Here is a 24975-nt window from a genome sequence, read left to right as displayed (position 1 = left end):
CTATTTACAATAGCCAAGACATGGAAGCAACCTAAGTGTCCATCGACATATGAATGGATAAAGAAGATGTGGCACATATATACAATGGAATATTATTCAGCCATAAAAAGAAATGAAATTGAGTTATCTGTAGTGAGGTGGATGGACCTAGAGTCTGTCATACAGAGTGAAGTCAGAAAGAGAAAAACAAATACCATATGCTAACACAAATATATGGAATCTAAAAAAACAAATGGGGGCTTCCTTGGTGGAGCAGTGGCTAAGAATCTGCCTGCCAATGCAACGGACTCGGGTTTGAGCCCTGGTCCGGAAAGATCCCACATGCCGGGGAGCAACTAAGCCCACGCACCACAACTACTTAGCCCACGTGACACAACTACTGAAGCCCGCGTGCCTAGCACTCGTGCTCTGCAATAAGAGAAGCCACCGCAATGAGAAGCCTGCGCACCACAACAAAGAGTAGCCCCTGCTCACCGCAACTAGAGAAGGCCTGTGTGCAGCAACAAAGACCCAACGCAGCCAAAAATAAAATAAATAAAATTAAATTAATTAATTTTTTTAAAAAAGTTAGTTTCCTCCTTTAAAAAAAATCGGTTCTGATGAACCTAGGGGCAGGACAGGAATAGAGACGCAGACGTAGAGGATGGACCTGAGGACACAGGGAGGGGGGAAGGGTAAGCTGGGACGAAGTGAGAGAGTGGCTTTGACATATACACAGTACCACATGTAAAATAGATAGCTAGTGGGAAGCAGCCGCATAGCACAGGGAGATCAGCTCTGTGCTTTGTGACCACCTAGAGGGGTGGGATAGGGAAGGTGGGAGGGAGACGCAAGAGGGAGGGGATATGGGGATATATGTATACGGATAGCTGATTCACTTTGTTATACAGCAGAAACTAACACAACATTGTAAAGCAATTATCCTCCAATAAAGATGTTTAAAAAAAAATTCATGGCCCCTTCTTCCTTACTTAGCCTCAAGGGAGCTTAACAGGGCCTGGTTAAGCAAGGAAAGTCATCAAACTTTCTTCGACAGCTCAGAAATCCCTGGGGTTGAGTTGAGTTTTCGGTGAAGGGTTCGTGTTGGTGTCAAACCAGTTCCCACCATCTCGTCACCGTGCACACTGACAGCCAGGGGACACGCACTCAGGTCTGAGACCTGAAGAAAGAAACACCTGGCCGTGATTACCTGCAACTATACGGTTAACTTTTTATTAAATAGTTTCATGATCTGTTTCCAGGAGCGCGGGGACTTCAAAAGGAGCCTAGGCTCTAAGGGTCTACCTTTCTGTGTCTGTCCCCGGGCCTGGCCTCCTTCCCACTGTCTACCACAGAGGCTTCTAGCTTTTTCCTCCTTGCTGAGCGCCCAGGATTCCTTTTTCTTTCTCCCTGTACAAGCGGACAGTGAGGCAGAGTCATGTGATACTTTCAGCCCAGCACGGCACGGTGATTCTCAGTCTGCCCCAAATCCCAACTGCAGGTGACAGACCTGACCTCATACCTGACTTCAGCAGGGGAACATTCCTCCCACGCAGAGAAAAAATAAAATAGTCTTGGAAGGAATCAAATTCTAAGTTGGCTAGTTCCTGACAATAAGAGGAAAGTCACTAGTGGCTGGTGAGTGTATATGAAGGGCTCAAGTTGCCTCAGTTATTCTTACCTGGAGCAGGTTTGGCCAGAGGCTGGGTGGTAATTTAAAGCAATAAAGATGGAGACTATGAAAGAGCTGTATTAAATATGGGGTGACCCAGAGTTTTTTTTCCAAAATTCACTAGTATTGATACATAAGCCCCAAGAGGGCATGGATTTTGTTGTGTGGAACTTACAAGGTTCTCAATAAAAAATTATTACATGAATGCATGAAAGCCGATAGGGACTAACGCCGCGGATGATGGATAAACCCGTTTCCATCTGCTGATAGGATTTAGAGCATGGAGAGAAGCCTTCCACGCAAGGGAGGCATCTGCACCCATCACTACCAGCACCAAGCCAGCCCTACAGCCACTGCAAGTACTGCTAAGTACACTAATTGCTATCATTGTCTGTTCTACACCAGGTATCACACCAGGCAATTTACACTGACACTCACATTTAAGCTGAACTTCACAATAACCCTGTGAGGTAGGTATCACCATTTCCATTTTATAGATAAGGAAACTAAAGCTCACAGAAGTAACTTGTTCACAGTCTCACGGTTAATAAACAGCAAACTAAGGATTTTAATGTAGATCTGACTGACCCCAAAGCACATTATTTTTTTACTACACTACCAAGAAGTAAGGGGGAAAGTGATGCCTATTTGTGTGTTGTTATTAAAAGGGGATAGATGCAAGAGGGAGGAGATAAGACACAAGAGGGAGGAGATATGGGGATATATGTATATGTATAGCTGATTCACTTTGTTATACAGCAGAAACTAACACACCATTGTAAAGCAATTATACGCCAATAAAGATGTTAAGAAAGAGAAAAACAGGGAAACCACGTGCCTTGCCATGAGAAAAAAAAGAATCATCCCCAGTCAACTCCAACATGAGTCAATCATTTCCATGTTAATGTTATTATTTATGGTATTGATGCTGTGGTTTACGATTATATTCTTCTAGAATTCATCTCAAGCTTGTAATACATGATCAGACATTTGTATGGGTTCTCACTAATTTACATACACTGTCAGGCATAGAGGAGTCATGTCTTCTGGTGCATGCTCCATCATACTCAGAAGAATGTTAGTCACTGTGTAGAAAGGTCAAGAATCTGACACTTAAAGACTATGTAAATAGTTCCTTGATGCAACATACTTATTAACTGATTATTGTGAAAGATTATGAACCATATTATGCCACCCCTGGAAATGACATATTATTTCACCATATAATTACCAAATTACATTACAATACATGAATCAGGCATTATCAATGCATCCAATGATTTATAGAGCCAAATGTCAAGTCTTCTAGAAAAGAGATGACATGGCATAGTAGATAGGCATCCATTGGTCTGCTAAATATCAGAGAGACTAGAAATCTGCACAAGATGTTGATACAAAAATGAATACATCCCTCACCATTTAGTGAAAGAGAAAAGGCAGAACTGGGATGACAGGGGCTAATGGGGAAAAGATGAAAACAACCTTTTCTCAATCTCCTCTCCTGGCTCTAGGCTAAGCTCTCAAAAATCCACGTCAATGGACCCATAGTTCCTTAACTAATTCATAAATTAATGCAATTTTTAAAAAATCACTTTGACCCACATTTTCCTCCATCTAGTGACCTCTCAGATCACCTTTCCAGCAAAATTCTTCAAGAGTTGTTCATATGAACTTTCTCTTCTCCAGTTCTCTCTCAAACCACTGAAACTGCTCTGAACATGATCACCAGTGACCTCTGAGCTGTCAGATGCAATGGTCAACCCTATCCTTGACCTCCCAGTTATACTTGATAGTCAATCACCCTCTCCTCCAAGAAACACTTCACTTCCAGAATATCAGTCTCACTACTTTTTTTCAGTTTCCTCAGCATCTTCCTAATTCCTTCAACCCCTAGAAGCTGGAGACCCCCAAGTTTCAGTCCTTGGAATGCTTTTGTTCTCTAGGCGATCTTACCCAGTCCTTCCTGTTCAAATACAGTCTAAGTATCAACGGCCCCACATTCATATCTACAAGTCTGACCACTCCCTGAATGCCGACTGACTCACCTTCTGCCCACTCTACACCTCCATTTGGATATCGAATAGGCATTTCAAACCTTACTTGTCCCAAACTGAACTTCTGATTCTCCCTACCCCCCAAATCTGCTTCACTCATAATCATCTTAACTCAGCTGATGCAACTCCATTCTCCTGATTGTTCTAGCCAAATACCTTAGTGTCATCCTCGACTCTTCCATTTCTCCTACATGTCTTAGGAAATCCCATTGGCTCTACCATAAACATCTTTCCCGATTCTAAGCACCCCTCTGCATCTTACAGCTGTTGCCCCAGTTGAAGCCATGACTATTTTTTATTTTAAATTTATTTATTTATTTATTTTTGGCTATGTTGGGTTTTCGTTGCTGCGCACGGGCTTTCTCTAGTTGCGGCAAGCAGGGGCCACTCTTCATTGCAGTGCGCAGGCTCCTTATTCCGGTTGCTTCTCTTGTTGTGGAGCACGGGCTCTAGGTGCACGGGCTTCAGTCGTTGTGGCACGCAGGCTCAGTAGTTGTGGCGCACAGGCTTAGTTGCTCCATGGCATGTGAGAACTTCCTGGACCAGGGCTCGAACCCGTGTCCCCTGCATTGGCAGGCAGACTCTTAACCACTGCGCCACCAGGGAAGTCCCTGGAGGGAGTGAATCTTGAGGAGCAGGTAAGAATTAACCAGGCAGGTGAGAATGGAAGAGGATTCTGAGCAGAGGAAGTGGCAACTGGACACCCCTCGAGGCCTGAGAGAACTCGGCAGATTCAGTAACTTACAAGTAGTTCTAAATGGCTCTGAAGGACCCTCGCCATGAATATTCATGTTCTTTCAAGGATCTCTTGCAAAGCGGCACCCCTTCATCCCAGGGTCATCAAGCCATTGCTAGACCTGTTCTAGGGAGAGTCCTGAAGCCTGAGCTGGCTAATTGCTCCCTGGCTTAACAGGTCCCACCTGAGGACCAGAAGCTGGGGGTGGCGGGACAGGTAGGAGGCGAAGGTAGAAGAGGAGAGAGGAGCTCTCAGATTAATCCTGGGAGTTCATTACCCTGGAAAGGTGGGTCCAGGAAAGCCACGTCTGGCAGGTAACGGGCCTTGCCCGTGTGACTCGGCAGCCTCAGCATGGCAGCCACACTGAGTCGGCTGAAGGAAGCAGAGGTCCACAAGGCCCAATGAGCGAGGCTGTAAAGAGCTCACTGAAATGCACTGCAAAACCATTCATGGTCCCAGCAAGATGCTTCAAAACCAGGCCCAGAACTAATACAAAAAGAGGGCGTCTTGATCCCAGTTCACAGTGCATGTGGGCAAGCCGCGCAGCACCTGCCAGGAGGCCTTAGTTCCGTGCAAACTGGGAAGCTAAGTCCCACTGAATGTGCAGCCCACTGGTAGAGGTCCACTGGCTCCCAAAGGCTCTGGGATTTAGATCCTCAGCCTCCACAATGAGGCAGCTTCATGCTTCTCTTGCTTCTCCCACTGAAGCACCCCGAAGTGCTTTCCCAGGGAGGGTTCTTTGTCCCATTAGGTGGATGAGGTTCAGAGAAGCCAAGTCTTGCCTGCAGCCAACCTGCAAGTCAGTTCCCGAGGAACTGAGACCCAGACCTCCCAGGCTAGCATGGCTATTGGATGGCGCACTCCCAGAGACTCAGAGGACAGCAGAGGCCACGGTGCCAGCCTTCCTGCGTGGGAACTGAGGCAGACAAAGGAGACAGGCAGGCAGGTGTGGGGCGCTGCAGATCCCTCAGCAGAGCAGGAGGAACAACCCAGAGCGCATGTCCCCCACAGGGGGTGTCAGTTGTAAATGAACGACATCAGTAGTGAGGTCAGTAGCTGTATCATCATAAAATGCTGGCGTTGGAAGGGGCCCTGGGAGACGTCAATCCGATTCCTTTTGTTTTCTGGTGAGGAGATAGATTCAGAAAGACTAACTCGCTGCCCAAGGTCACACAGCTGACTCAGGCCAGAGCGAGGACGGGGGCCTGTGCATCTTAAGCACTGACCTCGTGCTCTTTCCAATGCCAGACACTCTTACAATGAGCACCTGTTCTCTGATGGCAGCTTGAAACAAGGTCAGCCAGCTTCTCCCCTCTGCTTTCCTGCCATCGGAACAGAGATGGTGTGGAGAAACCAAGAGTGTGAGGGGTGGTGTGCCCTGCTCGGACCTGTAACCTAAGACTCAAAACCCCCCGAATCTTCCACTCATTTGGTCTTGGAGGCAAAATTAGCACAGTCACGGAAAAAAAGGCTGGGAAATCTCACAGAGGTTCTTGGACAGCCAGCTTCTGGGAGCTGGTGAACCTGCTCTCACCAATGTGGTCAGGCCCACTCCGGGGCAGGGCTCTAAGGGAGACGTGTCTGGAAGTGTTCTCAGGCTTCCTGCCTGGGCCTTCCACGATCATGGCTCTGGGCAGAGGTGGCAGCTGCCAGCGGGAGGCTCTCCCATCACTCCCCCACCAGGTGTTCTTCCCCGCAACCACAGCAGCTTGGCAGGGAGAGCCACCACGGGGTGCTGGGCGGGCAAAGAGGTGCAGCTCTCTCTCCTGTGCCATCCAGGTGTCAACAGGTGGGTTATGGATCTGCCCCTCCCTTAACAAATAAACAGGACTTTTACAGGCTGAGTAATCCCACACGGGATAAGCCAGACTGTCAGTCATCCAGCTTTCCCAGATAGGATCTAACCTCCCTAGTCCCGGATCACAGAGCCAGGCCCAATTCCTGTAAGGAGCAGTGTTTCTAGAAGGCTGGCCATCCTGGGGGCAGCGGCGAGGCGGCATGTCCCCCCCACGGAGTCACAGGGAGCCAGGTAGTCCTGGGAGCCGCCACTCGTCCTTTAGACCCCCGCCCCCCGCCCGCGGTGGCAAACGTCCCCTGCAGTTCCCCCAGTCCGCGTGCTCGTGTCTCTGCGCAGGTGCTGCCCATCCTCCCGTTCAGCCCCTGCGAGAGCAGACAGTGAAACGCGGACAAGACGGCTGAAGGAAGGAAAAAGCCCCCTTGCTGGGAACGGCCTCGGCCCCAGACCTCTCCACCCTCTCCTGACAGCCTTCTAACCTCAGGAAAACAGGCCAGGAGGCAGCTCTTGGGCCATCTTCCTCTTTCTTCTGATTCCTGTCCAGTGCCTGGCCTCTGAGTGAGAGGGGCAGTCTGGCTGGGTCCTGGGGTCAGATTGTCCTGGGGTCACTTGCTTAGATGTCACTTACCTTTCTGAACCTCAGTTTCCTCATCTGCAAAATGGGGACAGGAACACCTCCCCTCCCCACCTCACCTAATTATGAGAATTTAGTGAGTTTGAATAAAGGAAAGCTTGAACATGCCGGGGAGGACTCCACTCCCACACCAGATCCGTCCTCACCTTGTTCCTGTGGGCAGTCACTTCCAGACACTGCTGAGTGACAAGTGGGCTCCCACCCGATGGAGGGTAAACGAGGTGGGCCCTGGGGTTCCCATTTGCCCTCCCTCCTTCCTACACATATTCTACAAGCGTAGTACCAGGCACTGTTCAAAGGCACAACAGACAAAATCCCTAACGTCAAGGGGGCGGGCAGCAGAACTAACGTCCCCGATGCCAACGGCCTGATTCAGGAGAGATGCACTTTCGGACAACACACCGTCTCAGCCTTCCACAAGCCCCTGATTGATAAATACCAGTAATGATGGGAGAGCTTTCTGGATCTTTCAGGCCCAAACACCAGCTGAGAAGCTGGAGAAACCAGCAATCCAACTCGCTCCGAGTGGTCGACCACCTCCCACCTTCTGACTGCACACAAGCCTGGTTTTCAGCGCGGGGTCACGCTGGGGTGAGCCGTCAATCTGGGCGCTGGCGCTGCTCACCTCTTAGTCACAACCTCCAGGTTTTTAACTCCCAAGCGATGAATTGGCACTTTTCACCGAGCGGAGGGGTGACTACTGGACCCTTGAAAGCCTCATTAAGCTCCGTGACTTAATGACTCTCCTGTTTAATGGCAGCAAAAGCCGTTTAAGTGGCCACAGCTGCCAGGAACGGGGGGAAAAGAGTGCAACTTTGCGAGCAGGTCGGGAGCAGCGCCAGTAATCCCCCCTCCCCCGCCGCTCCCCCGCCCTGATCTAGGCCTGTTTTGACAGCTCCGGAGCCGCCCCGCGGGAGAGCAGGGAGGCTGCTCCTTTCCCTTTCCGCGGTGCTCTCCTCCAGCCCATCTTTTGCCGCAGGGGGAAGGAAGAACAATCAGGCATTGTCTTCTGCAGGCCCGGTGCGCCAGGGCCTCCTGGAATAATTGTTATTTGCCTCGGAGGGGAACTGGCTGGGAGACAGCTCCCAGAGTAGGGTCAGGGCTGCAGAGGAGGGGACGGAGAGCCGTGATGCTTGGGTTTGGTTTTACTGTGAGTTTAATCTTTTTCTCCCTCAGTTCTGCGCATTTCCCCCGCCTCCCCACCCAGAACAGGCCATTAAGCAGGAAGCCAGTGCTGCACAGGGGCTCTGCTAAGAAGAAACAAAAGGGATTTTCTGCGGCGTGTGCCCCTGGTCACTCCCTGCCCACCTCCGGGTGAGCAAAGGGTGTGCACTCTGGGGACTCTCGAAGGCTGCAAAGAACATCACGGAGTGGCCCATCTGCCATGGCAACCCCTGGGCACCCAGATGTGGTTTACGGCTCTGTCCCTAAACTCCTCAGCAAGTACTGCCAGGGCAGCAGCCCCCTCTGTGGGTCTGGGGAGACTGGGGCCCCAGATTATCAGAAGCAGTCAGCATTTGTTGAATTCCTACTGTGTACCGCTCACCAGGTGCAGCTCCCTTCTCCTTCGTGTCTTTTGCGCCCCGAAAGCCTCGCATCTCTCCAGAATAACAACTCAAGGCCAACCATTTAATATGAGACAGACATTTGAGGGGCCACTCCAGGAAGGCCAAGCCCCCGGCCGTCTCAGGAGAAGTAGGGGGTAGGAAACACAGGGCCGTGCTGCCTGTGACAGCCACCAAGCCCCCGGGCAGTGAAGGGACACTGCTGCGCAGTCAGAAGTCCCCCTTTCCTAACCACGAGCCTTTCCTTCATCCTTCAAATCCACTCTGGGAACAAGCTACCTACCCAACAGCCATGACAACAGCTACCGACGATTTAAGTACGTACTGTATATCGGGCACTGTGCTAAGTGCATTAAGTATACCATCTCATTTAACAGAATGATACCTGTTCAGTCCAATTCCATAGGTTGGAAATGAAGCTTGGAGAGGGTTCGGAACTGGTCCAAGCTTACACTGTTACTAAGAAGGCTTCAAACCCACCTCTATCTGCCCCCAAAGTCCTAACCTCTCAGAAGCCCTTCCCAGAAGTGGGGATGGATTTGGAAAACTCTCCCACGCCCTTGTGTGCCACTTCCCCCTCTCAGCCAGGACACACCTTTGCCAAGGAGGGTACACTCTAGGACCGTGGTTCTTTGGGCCATCCTGCCACCTTCACGCGCTGGGGATCCTTTGCTCCCAGAGGGCAGAGCCCCTGTCTGTGTACTTTACTCAATTATTTTTGTATACAAAATAGTTCAGTGCCATGTACAATTAGAGATTTAATACACGCTTTTTAAGGGTGATAAGGATCTCACCACCTCAGCCAGTGAAATAAACATTGCCCCCCCTTCCTCAAGCAGAAACAAAGAGCCAGAGAAGGCTGAGCCACCCCGGGCACCCAGCACGGTGCTGGAAACACAGGCATGTGAGTCCACAGGCCTGGCTCACACGCTAGCCAGCTGACCTTGGGAAGCCAAGGTTCTTCAAATGTGGGGGAAGGTCACAACGCAAACACAATAACCTTACAGGTAACTGTGAAGATTCGGTGAGAACGTGCCCACAAAGCTCCTAGCAGTCTTACCTGGCAGAGCAGGTGTTCAATGTTGCTTTCCTTACTCAGTGCATCTTCTTTCTTTCAACGGAGCTCTCATTATGAACAAATCTTGATTCACCTCTGCCTTGGGGACATTCCCACCACCAACCACTGCTGGCACTCTCAGTGCCTCAGTTTCTGCATCTGTAAAACAGCAAGGGACAGATGACTTAATATACGTTAAGTCCTTAGAATGGTGCCTAGTACACAGTAGTTATTAAATAATTACAGGTATTTTATAAATGTTGTTACTGTTATTCTCTCTCAAAGTTTTGTGAGGAATACCTGAGATGACGTATGTGAAAACACGTTATAACCTGCAACGATGAGCCCTCGTACACACTGAGAGGGTGAGAGGGGGAAAGACCTGGCCTCAGACATGTATTTGATCAGTTTCAAAACCCTCAACATGAAACACCAAACCACTCCTCCAAAAAAGCAGTCATTCACCTTCTGGTTTTTGTTTGTTTGTTCTATTTCAATTAAGACCAGATCTTCCATGTTATGTGTCTGTTTGCATTTCATTTAGGTATCCTCCATCACCGCATACCATGGGCAACGTTAAAGAAGCAGCGCCTGGTCTAAGCAGTCCTTGGATGTCTTAGTGTGTATTCTCTATACAGTTAAGTTCTGTCTCTCCCTCTCAGGTAATCCAGGCAGGCAAGCCACCCAGTGAGGGGGAGTTGCTGCTGGAGGATTAATGGCTGAAAGCCCACTAATACCACCCCTCAAGGGCTCTTAGCAAAAGCTCCTGGGCCCACCTTTGGCCAGGTTTAGAGTGTGTCTGGTCAATTAGCCAAACAACAGTCACTGAGTGCGACTTTGTGCCCAGCACCGTGATAGAAACCACGGGGCACGTAAAGGAAGTGCCTGTGCCACGGGCCCTGCCCTTATGAAGATCACCTGACTGATGGAATAAGACGGAAGAAAATGAAACAATGAGAGAATCATAAAAAGCAGTGACATAATGAAGGGTTAGACTTTATGGCCCAGAATATAAACACTGGGCCATGGAGTAAAGGGAGATGGGTGAAGGCTAGTGAGGGAGGGGAAGGACTCGTGCAGGAAGAGTTTGTCAGCTGGGCCCTGATGGATGTGTAGGAGTCGCATTGGTGTAAGGGAGAGCGGCATTCCAAGTTGGGAAAACTGTGTGAGAAATCTAGGAGGTAGAAGGGCTGTTTATAGGACAGAGATGAACCAGGCATGTCTGGAGCAGGAGTGCCGCCTAACTGCCAAACCTATCACTGCTTTTCAAGAAACAGGAAAATGAATTCCTACTGGTAATAAAACTAGTTGAAGGTGGTCCAGTTTGTCCTACTTTGCCCCCCACATTAGCTACAGGTGAACTTTAGCAAGTCACTTAAGCCCTGGGAGAGTCGCTCTCCTCCCCTGTAAAATAGGGATGGTAATACACGTCTATCAGTAAGTGTGATAAGTAAAACGTGGTGATTCCCAGGGGCAAGTGCTAACAGACAGGTAATGAGGGCAGTTCTCCCCCCAGCTCTCAGGCGGTGTCTCCCCGCTCACGCAAGGATGCAGAACCCAGCTCTGTGTCAGTTTCCTGCTGTTGACCTTGATCCACAAGGGGTGCAGGAGAAGCCTGCCTCAGGCCCAACCCCAGAAAGCACGCTCGCCCCTGACTGCGTGGGGACAGAACAGATACCCTCCAACTGCACAGCGCCCTTCGGAGCTGGGGCTTTCTGAACCGAGCCAGGGGGTCCCGGCCAGGGAAGGGAATCCTTCTCCTACCTTGCCACTCTCTTCTCTCTCCTCCTCGAGAGCACAGGGAGGTGGGAATGGCCTAAGGACAACTTCTCAGAAGTGCTGACTGGCCCGAGGAAACAAAGGTGGTGGGGTCAGGAGTCGCCCGGCGGCATCGGAGCGCAGCTCAGAGAGGCGCCCGAGGAAGAAACGAGTGTGTTTGTGCGCAGGGCCGCGGGGGCTGCTCGGGTGGGAAACAAACCACCGACTGAGACGCGCTGGAAGAAAGCAGTAGCTGACGGACCAGTCCCGCATCTCCTGACAGTGCCCTCGGCCAGCTTTCAGGGCCCTGAGTCCAAGTTTCCGCCACAGACTCAGGGCCGAGGCTGTTCCCCAAACGCTCGACAGCTGTTTCCCCACCGTGCCTCGCGAAGATTCGCAGCTCAGCGCACCTGCCCTCTCCTCCCATCCGGCCGCCCAGACGGAATCGCTGAGAAGGGAGGGTGGCCGCGGTGTCCGGGGACGCTGCCCGTCTGCCCGCAGCGCGGAGCCCGGCTGTGCGGCCGGAGGGGACCGCCGGGACTCGGGCTCCCAGGGCTCCGCGCCGGCCTCCTTCCTCCCGCGCCAGAGAGCGCGCGGCGGCGGCGACGCCCGCACTGCTTAGGAGACCCTCCGGGGCGGCCGCGGGACGCGCGGCTCCTGCGCACGCGCGCGTCCACTGCCCGCAACTCCGCGCTGCGCCCTCGGCGTGGGAGGGGGCGGCACGACAGGCCGTGTGCGTCCGCGTTTCTGTGCGTGTCTGCGCGAGCGCGCACGTGTGAGCCCGTGTGTGTCGGTGCATGTGCGTAGCCGTGCGTGCACGTGAGCACGAGCGAGGGTTGCGGGGCACGGACACGCGCGTGTGTGCGTGTGCGCGCGCGTACGTGTGAAGAGGAACCGAAAGGGAACACCCTACTAGGGAATTCTAAGCAGCCCAAGACAGCTTGAAGCCACTGGAGAGAAACCCCTAGAACGTAGGCTCCTTGAGGGGGAATTTGCGTTTGTTCACTACCGTATCCCTAGTGCCCATTACGGTACCCCGTAGTTAGGAGGCGCTTAATAAATAGTTGTTGAGTTAATGGCTGGATCCCGGGGGTGGAGGGAGGGCCTTCTGGAACTGCAGAGAGTGAGAACAAAGCCGCATTTCACTTGCTTGGCTATTCTTCCTAGTACCAGCCCTGGCTCTCCCTCCAGCCCAGCCCTTCTCCACATCCAGGGGGTGCCAGGTTTACTTCCCTGCTCCCACTCTGCCACCTTCTCCCCCTTGACCTCTCCGTTTCCCCGTCTTTGGCCTGTTAGCCCACCGCTGTCAGAGAGGGGGCAGACAGGAAAGCAAAGGAGCTGAGCTCTGCCGGTTGAACACTGCACCGGGGGCCTACCCCTTCTGGAAGCAAATGGTCAGCTCCTCCACTGGGGTATTAGCCTCTGAGCTTCACTTTCCCCACTTTAAAATAGCAGCCTTTACATTGTCTCACAGCGTTGCTGAGAAGAGTCAAGGAGATAGATAGTGGAAGAAAAAATTCTAGAACACCTGGTGGGGCCTCCAGAAATGTTAGTTTCCTTCCTGAGGAGTAGGCAACATTCTGGAAGTGCCCCGTGTGTGGCTCGGGATTGCTTATGGTTTGGTAATCAGTGCCAGAACACCCCTCCTTTTTGCACAAGATGCCTCGAGGGGAATTTAATGGTAGCTGAAAACTAAGGCAAGCCTCATTTCTAAAACATTTAGAAGTTAATATGCTATGAGTCATGTAATGTGCTGGGGCTTCCTCAGGCTCAGGAGGAAGCTTTCCCAAGTAATTAAACAATCACCTTGGGGCCAACCTGAAGTGCCCCAGCTCAGGCCTCTCCACTTGTGGACCTTCCTCTGCCCACACCGGCTGCCTCCACAGCTACTGGGGGAAATTAGCAACTTCTTCCTTAAGCCGTAGGAGACACTGTGTGAAAACTTAATCCTACAATAACATTTTTCATCACTAAAGGATCAGATTTCACCCTTCTCAACCTGATTTAAGGACCCACCAGAAATAACAACCTTCATGGGGTAATTAGGAAATTATCCTCTTACAAATTGGTAGATGTCTCCTTTCTTTTCCTTGGGATGAGATGGGAAGGGTATTATTTTTCTTTTTCCATGGTGAAGCTGCTGTGATTAACCACACCACCCGGCTAATTGTTCACTTGTGGGTAAACTGATAGCCTGCCGTTCCAGAGTGTGCCTGCCAACGCACTCCAGAATAACATGTTACAGCCTCCGAGTGGCTCTTCCTGATGAAAGGGAAACTTCAGTCATATTTAGTTAAAGGAGCTCTTGAAACCTGGCCTGTCAATACCGTGGAGGTGGAGAATTACACCAAGGTTAAGCAAAGGTTTTCTAGAACTGGCTAGATGTTCATTTGTTTAAAGAGCTTGGGTGCATTCAGTCTGAGCCTGATCAGTACTGCCTGTTTCTAGGCTTGTGGAGAACAGTGCAAATATTCCAGAGAACCCCCGAGGTCCCTAAGGGACCCAGAAAGGATTTTTATTTGACAGCAAGGAGAAATTCCAGCTGAAGATTTCTAAATGCTGATCTGTTTTAATTAAGAAATCTTCTAAGATGTTATTGGAAATGAGACCAGAACTCGAAGGTAAAAATGGAATTAACATCAGCCTCCCTTTTCCACTCTGACATATTCTATCTCATTACCCTTTTCTCCCTCTCTCTCTGTCTCTCTCTGTCTCTGTCTCTGTCTCTGTCTCTCTCTCTCTCTCTCTCTCTCACACACACACACACACACAGAGCAACCATCCAACAGTCTTTTTTTTAATTAATTAATTTTATTTATTTTTGGCTGTGTTTGGGTCTTCGTTGCTGCACGCAGGCTTTCTCTAGTTGCAGCAAGCAGGGGCTACTCTTCATTGCGGTGCGCAGGCTTCTTATTGCGGTGGCTTCTCTTGTGGTGGAGCATGGGCTCTAGGTGTGTGGCTTCAGTAGTTGTGGCACATGGGCTCAGTAGTTGTGGCTCGCGGGCTCTAGAGCACAGGCTCAGTAGTTGTGATGCCCAGGTTTAGTTGCTCTGCGGCCTGTGGGAGCTTCCCAGACCAGGGCTTGAACCCGTGTCCCCTGCATTGGCAGGCGGATTCTTAACCACTGTACCACCAGGGAAGTCCCCATCCAACAGTCTTGACAAACCTCTTGGATTCATTAAGTCTCTTGGAGTTTTCGATGTGCTAAAAGAGGTACTAAAAGCTATGTCTGTATCTGTGTGTGTGTACATATACACATTTCTTAGCACTTCTGATAGCACTTGATGTATCCGAAGAGCTCACACACACATTCTCTCACTGCAGTCGGCAGAAGAAAGGCTGCCCAGCAGGTGTGGTTTCACCAAGGAGGTAACTGAGACTGAGACTCAGGGAGGTAAACTGACTTGGGTAATACCACGCCATCAGGGTAAGATACAGCCTGATTTGAACCCATCTTCCCTCCCAGGTCATCTACCATACCTGAGAGCTTATTAGAGATGCCGGTCCTCAGGCCCCACCCCAGACCTGCTCAGTCTGGCGGAGGGGCCAGCAATCTGTGTTAACAAGCCCTCCAGGTCATGCTGGTGCACGCTCACGTTTGAGAACTGCTACCTTATAGCCACTAGAAAATACCCAGACACCTGCCCAAGACTAACTGACACCGATCAGTTCCTTATAGTCTAACTACACCCACCTAACACTCACCATTCCCGAAACATTTTTATTTTTGATACCATGTTCCTGTTATTTTGAATGGCATCTTTTTTTCTCTGCCTGGCAAACTCCTGCTAATCATTTAAAACCCAGTTCAAAGACCTCCCCCTCTCAAGATTTCACCGTCTTCTCCAGCAGTCCCACTTACCCCTTTCCCTGTCCCCCTACAGCACCGGGACATACCTCAACAGCATTGTCATGCCCGGGGCTTCAGTTTCTCTGCGTCACCCTCACGGTGGACTGTAATAAGGTCGGCAACTTCGTCTTATTCCCTCTCGGTACTCCCAGTACCTAGCACTGTGCCAGGAATACGGTAAGTGCTTAATAAATATGTATTGAATTAAGGAATAAGTGAATGCATGAGCGCAAGTACTATGACAAGTGTACTGAGTAATAGAGACAGGTGACTGGCCTGGGGGCACACAGCTGGCTGCTCCAGAGCCTGGTATGACCCCCAGGCATCCTGACACACAGCCCAGGATACTAATTCTCTGGGCTTTAGGGAATGTAATTGTTAAACAAGAGAGTCATTTTTGGCTACTTTGTGACAGATAATTATGCCAAACACACCAAACAGATAAAATTCTTCCCTTCAGGCTACAGAGCTGTGGCATCACTAGGTCACAGCCTCTGTCAGTTATCTCTGCATCGCTGTGTGTCTGTATTTATATATGGCGCCTATCACAAGGGTATCTAGACCAACAATTAAACCAGTTATAATGCCCAGGAACCAATCTATGGCAGCCAGCAATTATATCCATTCGTGTTTTAACTTTTGCTCCCTTTGACGTTTAATAGATGGTTATTATGATGTTGTCTTTACTGCCTCCAAATCTGCAGGCTGCTCAGAGCCTAAATCTGCAGCTAGAGAAGGTTAGACTTTTGAGGGAAACTGCATATAACCTAAGGCAACTCTTTGGGTTCCGTTTCTAAGTCTGCTGCTTCACCTGGGTCTTCTTCCTCTGTGAAGACAGTCAGGATGAAAAAGGAAAAGGAACAGACCCATTTGTTCATTCACTCACACAGCACACATTTAGTGAGACTTACTCCGTGTTAGGTGTGGAGGACCCCAAGGGAGCAAGATGTGGTACTTACCTTCACAAAGCTCCTAGCCTAGTGGGGGAAGCGAGGGTTGTGAGTAGGAATTCACGATCTACTGTGATGGGCTTTACGATAGAGGTGCAGGGAGGGAAGGCTACCACACGGAGAGCTGGAGAGTCAGTAGCACTTAGGCAGCTGCGAGGGAGGAGAAGCCTGGGGGTAGGAGAGAGGAAGGCACTCGGCAAGGGCTGAAAGTAGTTCCCAGGGCTGGACTCAGACTAGACGTTGGTCTGCGTCTTCGGTGGGACGCACGAGACGCCCAGACTGCAAAGGATGGAGGTGAGTTACAGTCTGGTGCTAGGACAAAAGAAGATAGTAGGAGATGGCATAATTCCTCAGCAGTGCCTTCCTTGTGGGTGATGGGCGCAGCCCAAAGTTTGCCCAAAATCTGCTTTGAATCAAGGAGAACATCTATTTCTTCAAGCCACTTGTGGCTCTGGGGACTAAGGAGGTTGCAGAAGACAGGGAGTTGTGAATAAAGGATCAGAATTCATCATGATCACCAACTTTATACCTTCCTAAAGGCTCCTTCCCCAGAGCTGATAAAACATACTCAAAAGTCTCTTTCATCCTTAAAAAAAAAAAATTGACCTAACTCAATACAAGCCTTCCCTCACCCTGTGATAGGTGCAAGCTCTCCCTTAAACTCTTCACTTCCTTTGATAACCAAGTTCCTCAAAAAAATGCACACCACCCTCTCCTTCCACTCACTCTCCATCCACAGCTGCCAGGCTTGTGTCTCTACACCCACAGAACCACTATGATAAAGGTGATCACCGGCCTTCAGCGGCCACATCCAATGGAGTCATCCATTTGTTCAGTCAACAAATCTTTGTTTTGTATCTACTCTGAACCAGGCACTGTTCCAGGCCCACAGATACAGTGGTCTAAAGGCTTTCACAGAGTTTACGTTTCGGTGGACGCCTTCTAGTTCTTGGGTTTCTGTAGCATTGGCGGTCATTGAGCTTTGCCTTCTGGAAACACTCTCTTGCTTTCCATACGCCAATCTCCTGTGATTCTTCTATCTTTTGTATTATTCCTTCTCTACCTATTCATTAAAGCCTGACTTTAGGTAGGTTGTGTTCTAGGCACTAGACTCATCCTCCAAGATTTTATCCTTTCCTCTGATTTTAGTTGTCAGACATGTATCTCAATATCTGTATAATCAGCTCCCTCCAGACGACTCTCTGTGGACACCACTTCAGTGTCCACTTAACCAAAGCTGGACCCTAGTTGCTGTGTCCCCACTCTCTCCTTCTCCTGTGTTTTCCAGCTCAGCGAATCCTGCTGTGCAATCATGATGCTGAGAGTCACCCTGGACCTGTGACTTTTCTTATTCCTGTGCTCCCTATATGCCAACAGCCTCTGTCCTCGGTCAGGACCCTCATCACCTCTCCTGGAAACTGCCATACTCTCCTTGCCTCCACACTTATCTCATCCAGCTCATCTTCCACGCTGCCGGCAGAGCCATCTCCCCAAGTTGCAGATCTGACCATGTTCCTCCCCAATATTCTCCATCCCCTCTACCAGCAGTTCTCGGTATGAGACCCCCAAGACACTTTCAGGAAGTCCACAAGGTCAGAACTATTTTCATCATAATAGTAAGACATTGTTTACCCTTTTCACTGTGTTGACGTTTGCACTGATGGGGCAAAAGCGATGGTGGGTAAAACAGCAGGTGGCTTAGCACGGATTAAGGCCACGGCGCTAAATGGTACTATGTACTAGTAGTTGTATTCTTAACACTATGCACTCCCAGAAGGGGGAAAAGCCAGTTTATTTAATGTCCCCGATGAAGCAATAAAAATATTAATTTTATTAATCTCAGCCCTGGAATGAGCATCTTTTTAATATTCTGTGTCAACATACAAAGTACACATAAAGCAATTCTGCTATGTACCAAAGTACGGTGGTTGTCTCAGAGAAAAGCATTAGTGTGATAAGTTGAGTTGCAAGCTAAACTAGCCTTTCCCACACACACACTAACACCATTTTTATGTGAAAGCATGACTGACAAGCAAACTGTGGTTATTCAGACTTGGGTATTTGGCAGGCAGGTTCTTTAAAATTAATGAAGTGAGCTTGTCACTTTAAGGAAAATATCTGACAATGTTTGTTGCCAAGTGAAAAAAAATTGGATCTTTCAAGCAAAAATCAGAATTTTGGAAAGCATACATCTGCCACTATGAGCGTGACAGCTTCCCAATACTTAATGACTTTTCTGATGAGACTGATGGTGATGTTAATAAATATGTGGGGTTTGTCTTGGTTCTTGTGGAGTGAGATGTGTCAACATTCAGAAGAATTACATGACTCAGTGAGTCAGTGTTTTCCAAATGGCCAATGGTTGATGTTACAAAATCATGCATAAGTAAAAACAGATCTATTCAAGTGCAAATAATGTAACATTTTGAAACGTTCATTAATATGGCTTCAGATTCCACATTGCAACTCACCTTTAAGAAACTGCCACTTATCACATTTTAGGGTCATATCAAAGAATATTCATAATTATCTAAAAGGGCTGTTAAAATACTTCTTTCTTTTCTAACTACATATCTGTGTGAAGCAAGATTTTCTTCACATATTTCAACTGAAACAATATATTGCAAAAAATTCGATGCAGATATGAAAATCCAGCTATCTTTTTATTAAAGCAGACATTTCTTACAAATTTTGGTCTTAGACAATACAAACATGTTATTTGTTATTTTTTAAATGATTAATGAAATATTAAATAGCCTCAGTTTCAATTTTGACTATAATTAATATCAATATGTGTAATTCATATGAACACAAAACCCTTTGAATCCTCAATAATTTCTAAAAGTGTAAAGGAGTGTTCAAGCCAAAAAGTTTGAGAATTTGATCTGCAGGATTAAGGTCCCAATTTTTTTCTAGGTATTTTATTTTTCAGGATTATTTTAATGCACAGACTACTTTGACTCCTAATGTTCAAGGTTAAAATATTGATGGCTGATAAGTAATAGTTTGGGAAAGGATTACAACCAGAAAAGTTAAATCTCCAAAACTGAGAAATGTGCATCCTTAAAATAAATGATTGCCTTACTTATAAAAAAAGTTTTGATTTTGATATAGTTCAATTAAGCAATTATTTTCCCTTTATTGCCCATGCTTTGGTGTCACATTCATGAAATCATTGCTAAATCAGTGTCATGAAGTTTTGTGGGGTTTTTTTTATTTTATTTTTTGGCTGCGTTGGGTCTTTGTTGCTACATGCAGGCTTTCTCTAGTTGCGGCGAGCAGGGGCTACTCTTTGTTGCGGTGCGCGGGCTTCTCATCGCGGTGGCTTCTCTTGTCGTGGAGCACAGGCTCTAGGTGCGCGGGCTTCAACAGTTGTGGCTCGCGGGCTCTAGAGCACAGGTTCAGTAGTTGTGACGCACTGGCTTAGTTGCTCCGCGGCACGTGGGATCTTCCTGGACCGGGGCTCAAACCCGTGTCCCCTGCATTGGCAGGCGGATTCTTAACCACTGTGCCACCAGGGAACCCCTGGACCACGCTTTTCTTATTCTGCTTTGTCTTGTCTTCCTTCTGACTTTCAAACACCTATTCATACTTCAAAACACACTCTTGTCATCTCCTTTAATGAGACCAACCCCCTGCTCCAGCAGGAACACTCGATCACTCCCTGATTTGTGTCCCATAAGGACTTCTACCGGGGATCCCATAACACCTCAGTGCTGGTTCTCCAATTTAACCTCCAGGCCTTACCCTGGGTAAGATCGTGGACAGTTCCCTAATGTTAGGCAAATGGATTGTTTCCAATTTTTTTCTCTTCCTAACAAAGCCACTTTACATGCTGTATGTGTCTCCTTGGGCACCTGGGCAAGCAGCTCTCAAGAGGAGATCCCTGGAAGGGGCATTACTGGGTCACAGGGTTTGGGCATCTTCACCTTTACCAAGTATTACTAAGTTGTTCTGCAAACTGGTTCAACCAATATATGCCACCACCAGCAACAAATAAAACCTTCTGATTTCCCCACATTCTTATCAACACTTAACGTAATCAGACTAAATTTTTTAAATTGATGCCTGTGAAATTATATCTCATTGTTATTTTCATTTTCCTCATTACTAATGAAGTAAAAAATCTTTCTATAACCTACCCAGGTTTCCTCTTCTGTGAACTGCCTGTTCAGAAATATCCTTTGTCTGTTTTTCTGTTGGGTTGTTTGTCTTTTTCTTACTGATTTGAAATTCTTTATATATCCTGGATACTCACCTTTTTTTCTGCTATGTGCGTTGCAAATCTTACCTCCCTGTGAGTAACTGGTCTTTTAAGTCCATCTATGGAGTCTTCTATTGTACAGAAGTTTCAATTTTTAATACAATCAAATGTATCAGTCTTTATAGTTTAAGCTTTTTATACATTATAAGATTCTTCCGGGCTTCCCTGGTGGCGCAGTGGTTGAGAGTCCGCCTGCCGATGCAGAGGACACGGGTTCGTGCCCCGGTCCGGGAGGATCCCACGTGCCGCGGAGCGGCTGGGCCCGTGGGCCATGGCCGCTGAGCCTGCGCGTCCGGAGCCTGTGCTCCGCAACGGGAGAGGCCACGGCAGTGAGAGGCCCACGCACAGTAAAAAAAAAAAAAAAAAAAAAAGATTCTTCCTCATCCCAAGTTCATATGATATTGCATGTATTTTTGTCTAAAACTTTTCACATTTAGGTCTTTAATCCTTCCAGAATTTTTTTTTTGGTAAGGTGTAAAGAAGAGATCTACTTTTTTTTCTTTTAATTAATTAATTAATTTTTTTTTTTTTGCTGTGTTGGGTTTTCGTTTCTGTGCAAGGGCTTTCTCCAGTTGCGGCGAGCGGGGGCCACTCTTCATCTCGGTGCGCGGGCTTCTCACTGTCACAGCCTCTCCTGTTGCAGAGCACAGGCTCCAGGCACGCAGGCTCAGTAGTTGTGGCTCACGGGCCCAGCCGTGAGATCCTCCCGGACCGGGGCACGACCCCGTGTTCCCTGCAGCGGCAGGCAGATTCCCAACCACTGCGCCACCAGGGAAGCCCAGAGATCTACTTTTATCTATTCCCATATGCATAAACAATTAGTCCAAACCCACTAATTGAATATTTCATTCTTTCCCAATTGATTTGAAATGCCATTTGCTATTGGTCCACTGGTCTTTTTCAAGGATCAGTAAAATTTTCTGTAAAGGGACAGATAGTAAATATTTTATAGTTTGTGGGCCATAGAGTCTCTGTGACAATTACTCAGCTCAAAAGCTACTAAGGAGTATGGCTGTGCTCAACAAAACTTTATTTACAAAACAGGCGGTGGGCTGGATTTGGCACACAGGCCAGTGGTAACCCCTAGTCTATTTATCTATTTTTGTACCAATATGGCACTGTACACTTATGTGTAGCTTTATCTTTTACCTCTCTGTTTGGAAGAGTCAATTTCCCCTCCTTGCTCTTCTTTAAAATTATCAAAGCTATCCTTGGCCCTTTTCCCTTCCATATAAATAGGTTCACCTTAGAAATTCCATCAAAATTCCTCATTTGAAGGGAGGAGGGGTTTCTTCTATTTCACTTTTCTAACTTCTTGAACTGGCCAGTTAACTCTTTAATTTTTAAATCTTCCTTCTTATTAAACATCTCCCTTTAGCTATTGCCTTATCTATGGCTGACAGGTTTAACTGTTATTGTTTTCATTTTTGCTGTTATAAATACTTTCTAACACCCATTAGGACTTCTTGTTTCAACTATGGATTAGTTAGAAGTGTGCTTCAATTATCCAAATGTAAGAGAATGGTGAGGTCTGTCTATGTTTTAGTTATTAATTTCATATTTAATTATGTTGCGCTTGGAAAATCTGGTCTAATTATATAAGTTTTTTTTTTCATTGAAACTTGCTTTGTGACCTAGGACATGATAAAATTTTATAAATATTCCAGAATGTTTGAAAAAATGTGCATTCTCTAATTGTTGGAAGTAAAGTTCTCTATTCTATCATTTAGATGAAACTTATCACCTGTACTGTTCTAAATTTTCCAACATGATTATGGATTTCTGAATTTTTCCTCATAGTTCTGTAAGTTTTTGCTCTCTCTGCATATATGTAACACTATGTGATTGCATGCTATTGGGGTCTCTGGGTCTGGATGCACTGAGAAATAAAAAGTGAAGATGTAGGTCGAAATATCACCTTTGTTGCTGATAGAGGCTAAGATGGAAGACGTCTTAGTATGAGAACCAGATGGGCTTGTGGATGAACCCCAAAAAGGCAGGCAGCCCCAGCCCCAGATGCAGGCAGCTCTAGATCAGGGCAATGCTCCCCCAAGAAGAGCAGAGCCCCTGAGGGAAAGCGGAACCCACGCTCCCTGAGGGCAGCTGCATCCATGAGGGAGAAGGTGCGGGCCAAGCTGGACTCCACATGGGTTTATCGGCGTCTGTGTACCAGCCAGACACGTTGCTCCCAAGGGCGAGCAAGTCAGGAGACACAGTGAGGTTCAGAACACGCTTCAGGAACAGCTCTCCTCACAGAAGCCAGGGGCAAAAAGGCGCTCCCTTTAACGTTACAAGTTACACATTACAAGTTTTAAATTGTTTCATCTTCCTGGCGAATTATTTTTCCTTTTATCCTGTATTAACTTTATGACTAATACTACTTTTTGATTTTAAAAATCTATTTTGTGTGACATTAAAGAAGCTACCCAGCAACTTTTACAAATTAGTTTATGGCTGGTTTATCTTTATTCAGCCCTTTACTTCTAACCTGTGTCATTGCATTTTAGTTCTGTCCTTTGCAAATAGCGTGCAGCTGAAATTTTGGTGGTGGCGGTAGGGATTATTGAGTAAATTTACTTCTATTTTTTAGAACTTTTTAATTTTGTTTGTTTGTTTGTTTCTTTTTTGGCTACACCACGCAGCATATGGGATCTTAGTTCCCCAACCAGGGATCAAACCCACACCCCCTGTAATCAAAGCACAGAGTCTTAACCACTGGACTGCCAGGGAAGTCCTGTTTCTTTTTCTTTTGAAAATGTTTAAGCCTATACTAAGATTCACCAACTGTTAAATTCCTGCCAAGTTTGTTCCTCCCACCTCTCTCCCCCACCCACATATACATATATATATATAATTTTTTTTACAAATATCTGAAAATTGGCTACACATATCAGGACACTTCACTCCCAAATATTTCAACACATTCCCAAAGAACAATAACATTTTTTATACAACTACATCACCATTACCACACCTAAGAAAATCAACATTAATTCAATAATATCTTGTAATACTCAAATTTTCCCAGTTGTGCCAAGTATATGTTTTCTAGCTGTTTTCCCCTGTGATTTAGGAACTATTCAAAATATATATATTGCAACAGCTCATACAGCTCAATATCAAAGAAACAAACAACCCCATCCAAAAATGAGCAGAAGATCTAAATAGATATTTCTCCAAAGAAGACATACAGATGGCCAACAGACACATGAAAAGATGCTCAGCATCACTAATTATTAGAGAAATGCAAGTCAAACTACAATGAGGTGTCACCTCACACCAGTCAGAATGGCCATCATCAAAATGTCTACAAATAAATGCTGGAGAGAGTGTGGAGAAAAAGGAACCCTCTTACATTGTTGGTGGGAATGTAAATTGGTGTAGTCATTATGGAGAACAGTATGGAAGTTCCTTTAAAAACAAAAAATAGAGTTACTGTATGATCCAGCAATCCCACTCCTGGGCATATATCTGGAGAAAACTCTAATTTGAAAAGATACATGCACCCCCAATGCTCATAGCAGCACTATTTACAATAGCCAGGACATGGAAGCAACATAAGTGTCCATCGACTGATGAATGGATAAAGAAGATATGGTACATATATACAATGGAATATTACTCAGCCATAAAAAGAATGAAATAATGCCATTTGCAGCAACATGGATGGACCTAGAGGTTATCATACTAAGTGAAGTCAGATAGAGAAAGACAAATATCATACGATATCGCTTATATGTGGAACCTAAAAAAATGATACAAATGAACTTATTTACAAAACAGAAATAGACTAGCAGACATAGAAAACAAACTTAGGTTACCAAAGGGGAAGGGGGGATAAATTAAGAGTTTGGGATTAAAATATACACAGTACTGTATACAAAATAGATAACCAACAAGGACCTACTGTATGACACAGGGAACTATACTCAGTATCTTGTAATAACCTATAATGGAAAAGAATCTAAAAAAGATTATGTATATATATGTATAACTGAATTACTTTGCTGTACACCTGAAACTAACACAACATTGTAAATCAACTATATTTCAATAAAAACTATATATATATATATATGGCATCTGGTCACTATATCTCCATAATTTCCATCAACCTAGATATTCCCTCCCCTTGCCTTCTGTTCTCCATTTGACTAAATCCTTTGTAGAGCCCAGGCCTGTTGCCTGCAATAAGCTCCACATTCTGGATTTCTCTGACTGTTTTTCCATCATTAGATTCCTCTTAAACGTTCCTGGTAAGAACACCATGTAGGAGATGGGTGTATACTGTGGGTAACGCCAAGCTCATCTCCTTGGTTAAGTTAGTAATTGCCAGATTTCTCCATTGTAAAGGCACATTTTCTCCTTTCTAACTAAAAAGTTATCTATGGAGGGATTCCTTAAGACCAAGTAAATATCTTTCACTTGATTGTTTTAGCATTCATTGATAATCCTCCCTTGCATAAGTGGTTACATTGAGGAGTTACAAAATAGTTATGTTGTAATTCCATCATTATATAAATGTGTATATATATAAAATATATTTATATATCATCTGGCATCCTATATATATGTGTATATATATAAAATATAATTATATATCAGCTGGCATCCTATATATATATGTATATATATAAAATATATTTATATATCAGCTGGCA

The 24975-nt window shown here is 46.6% G+C and overlaps 1 long non-coding RNA gene across 1 annotated transcript in view; it reads right to left on the bottom strand.

The window, feature by feature from the left end:
* Nucleotides 1-855: 855 nt before the first annotated feature.
* LOC113612765 (uncharacterized) overlaps nt 856-24975 on the bottom strand; it is a 30968-nt gene continuing 6848 nt past the window's right edge. Inside the window, exons 2-3 of the long non-coding RNA XR_003429955.1 lie at nt 9496-9651; nt 856-1159 (exon numbers count right to left, since the gene is read on the bottom strand). This is a non-coding gene — a long non-coding RNA (uncharacterized LOC113612765). The remainder of the gene's footprint in view (nt 1160-9495; nt 9652-24975) is intronic.

This window comes from Aethalodelphis obliquidens, unplaced genomic scaffold (genome assembly GCF_003676395.1).
Source record: "Aethalodelphis obliquidens isolate GAN/ISIS:26980383/991018 unplaced genomic scaffold, ASM367639v1 scaffold82, whole genome shotgun sequence".
In the NCBI taxonomy this organism is placed as follows: domain Eukaryota; kingdom Metazoa; phylum Chordata; class Mammalia; order Artiodactyla; family Delphinidae; genus Aethalodelphis; species Aethalodelphis obliquidens.
This window is presented reverse-complemented; position numbering and strand designations above follow the sequence as displayed.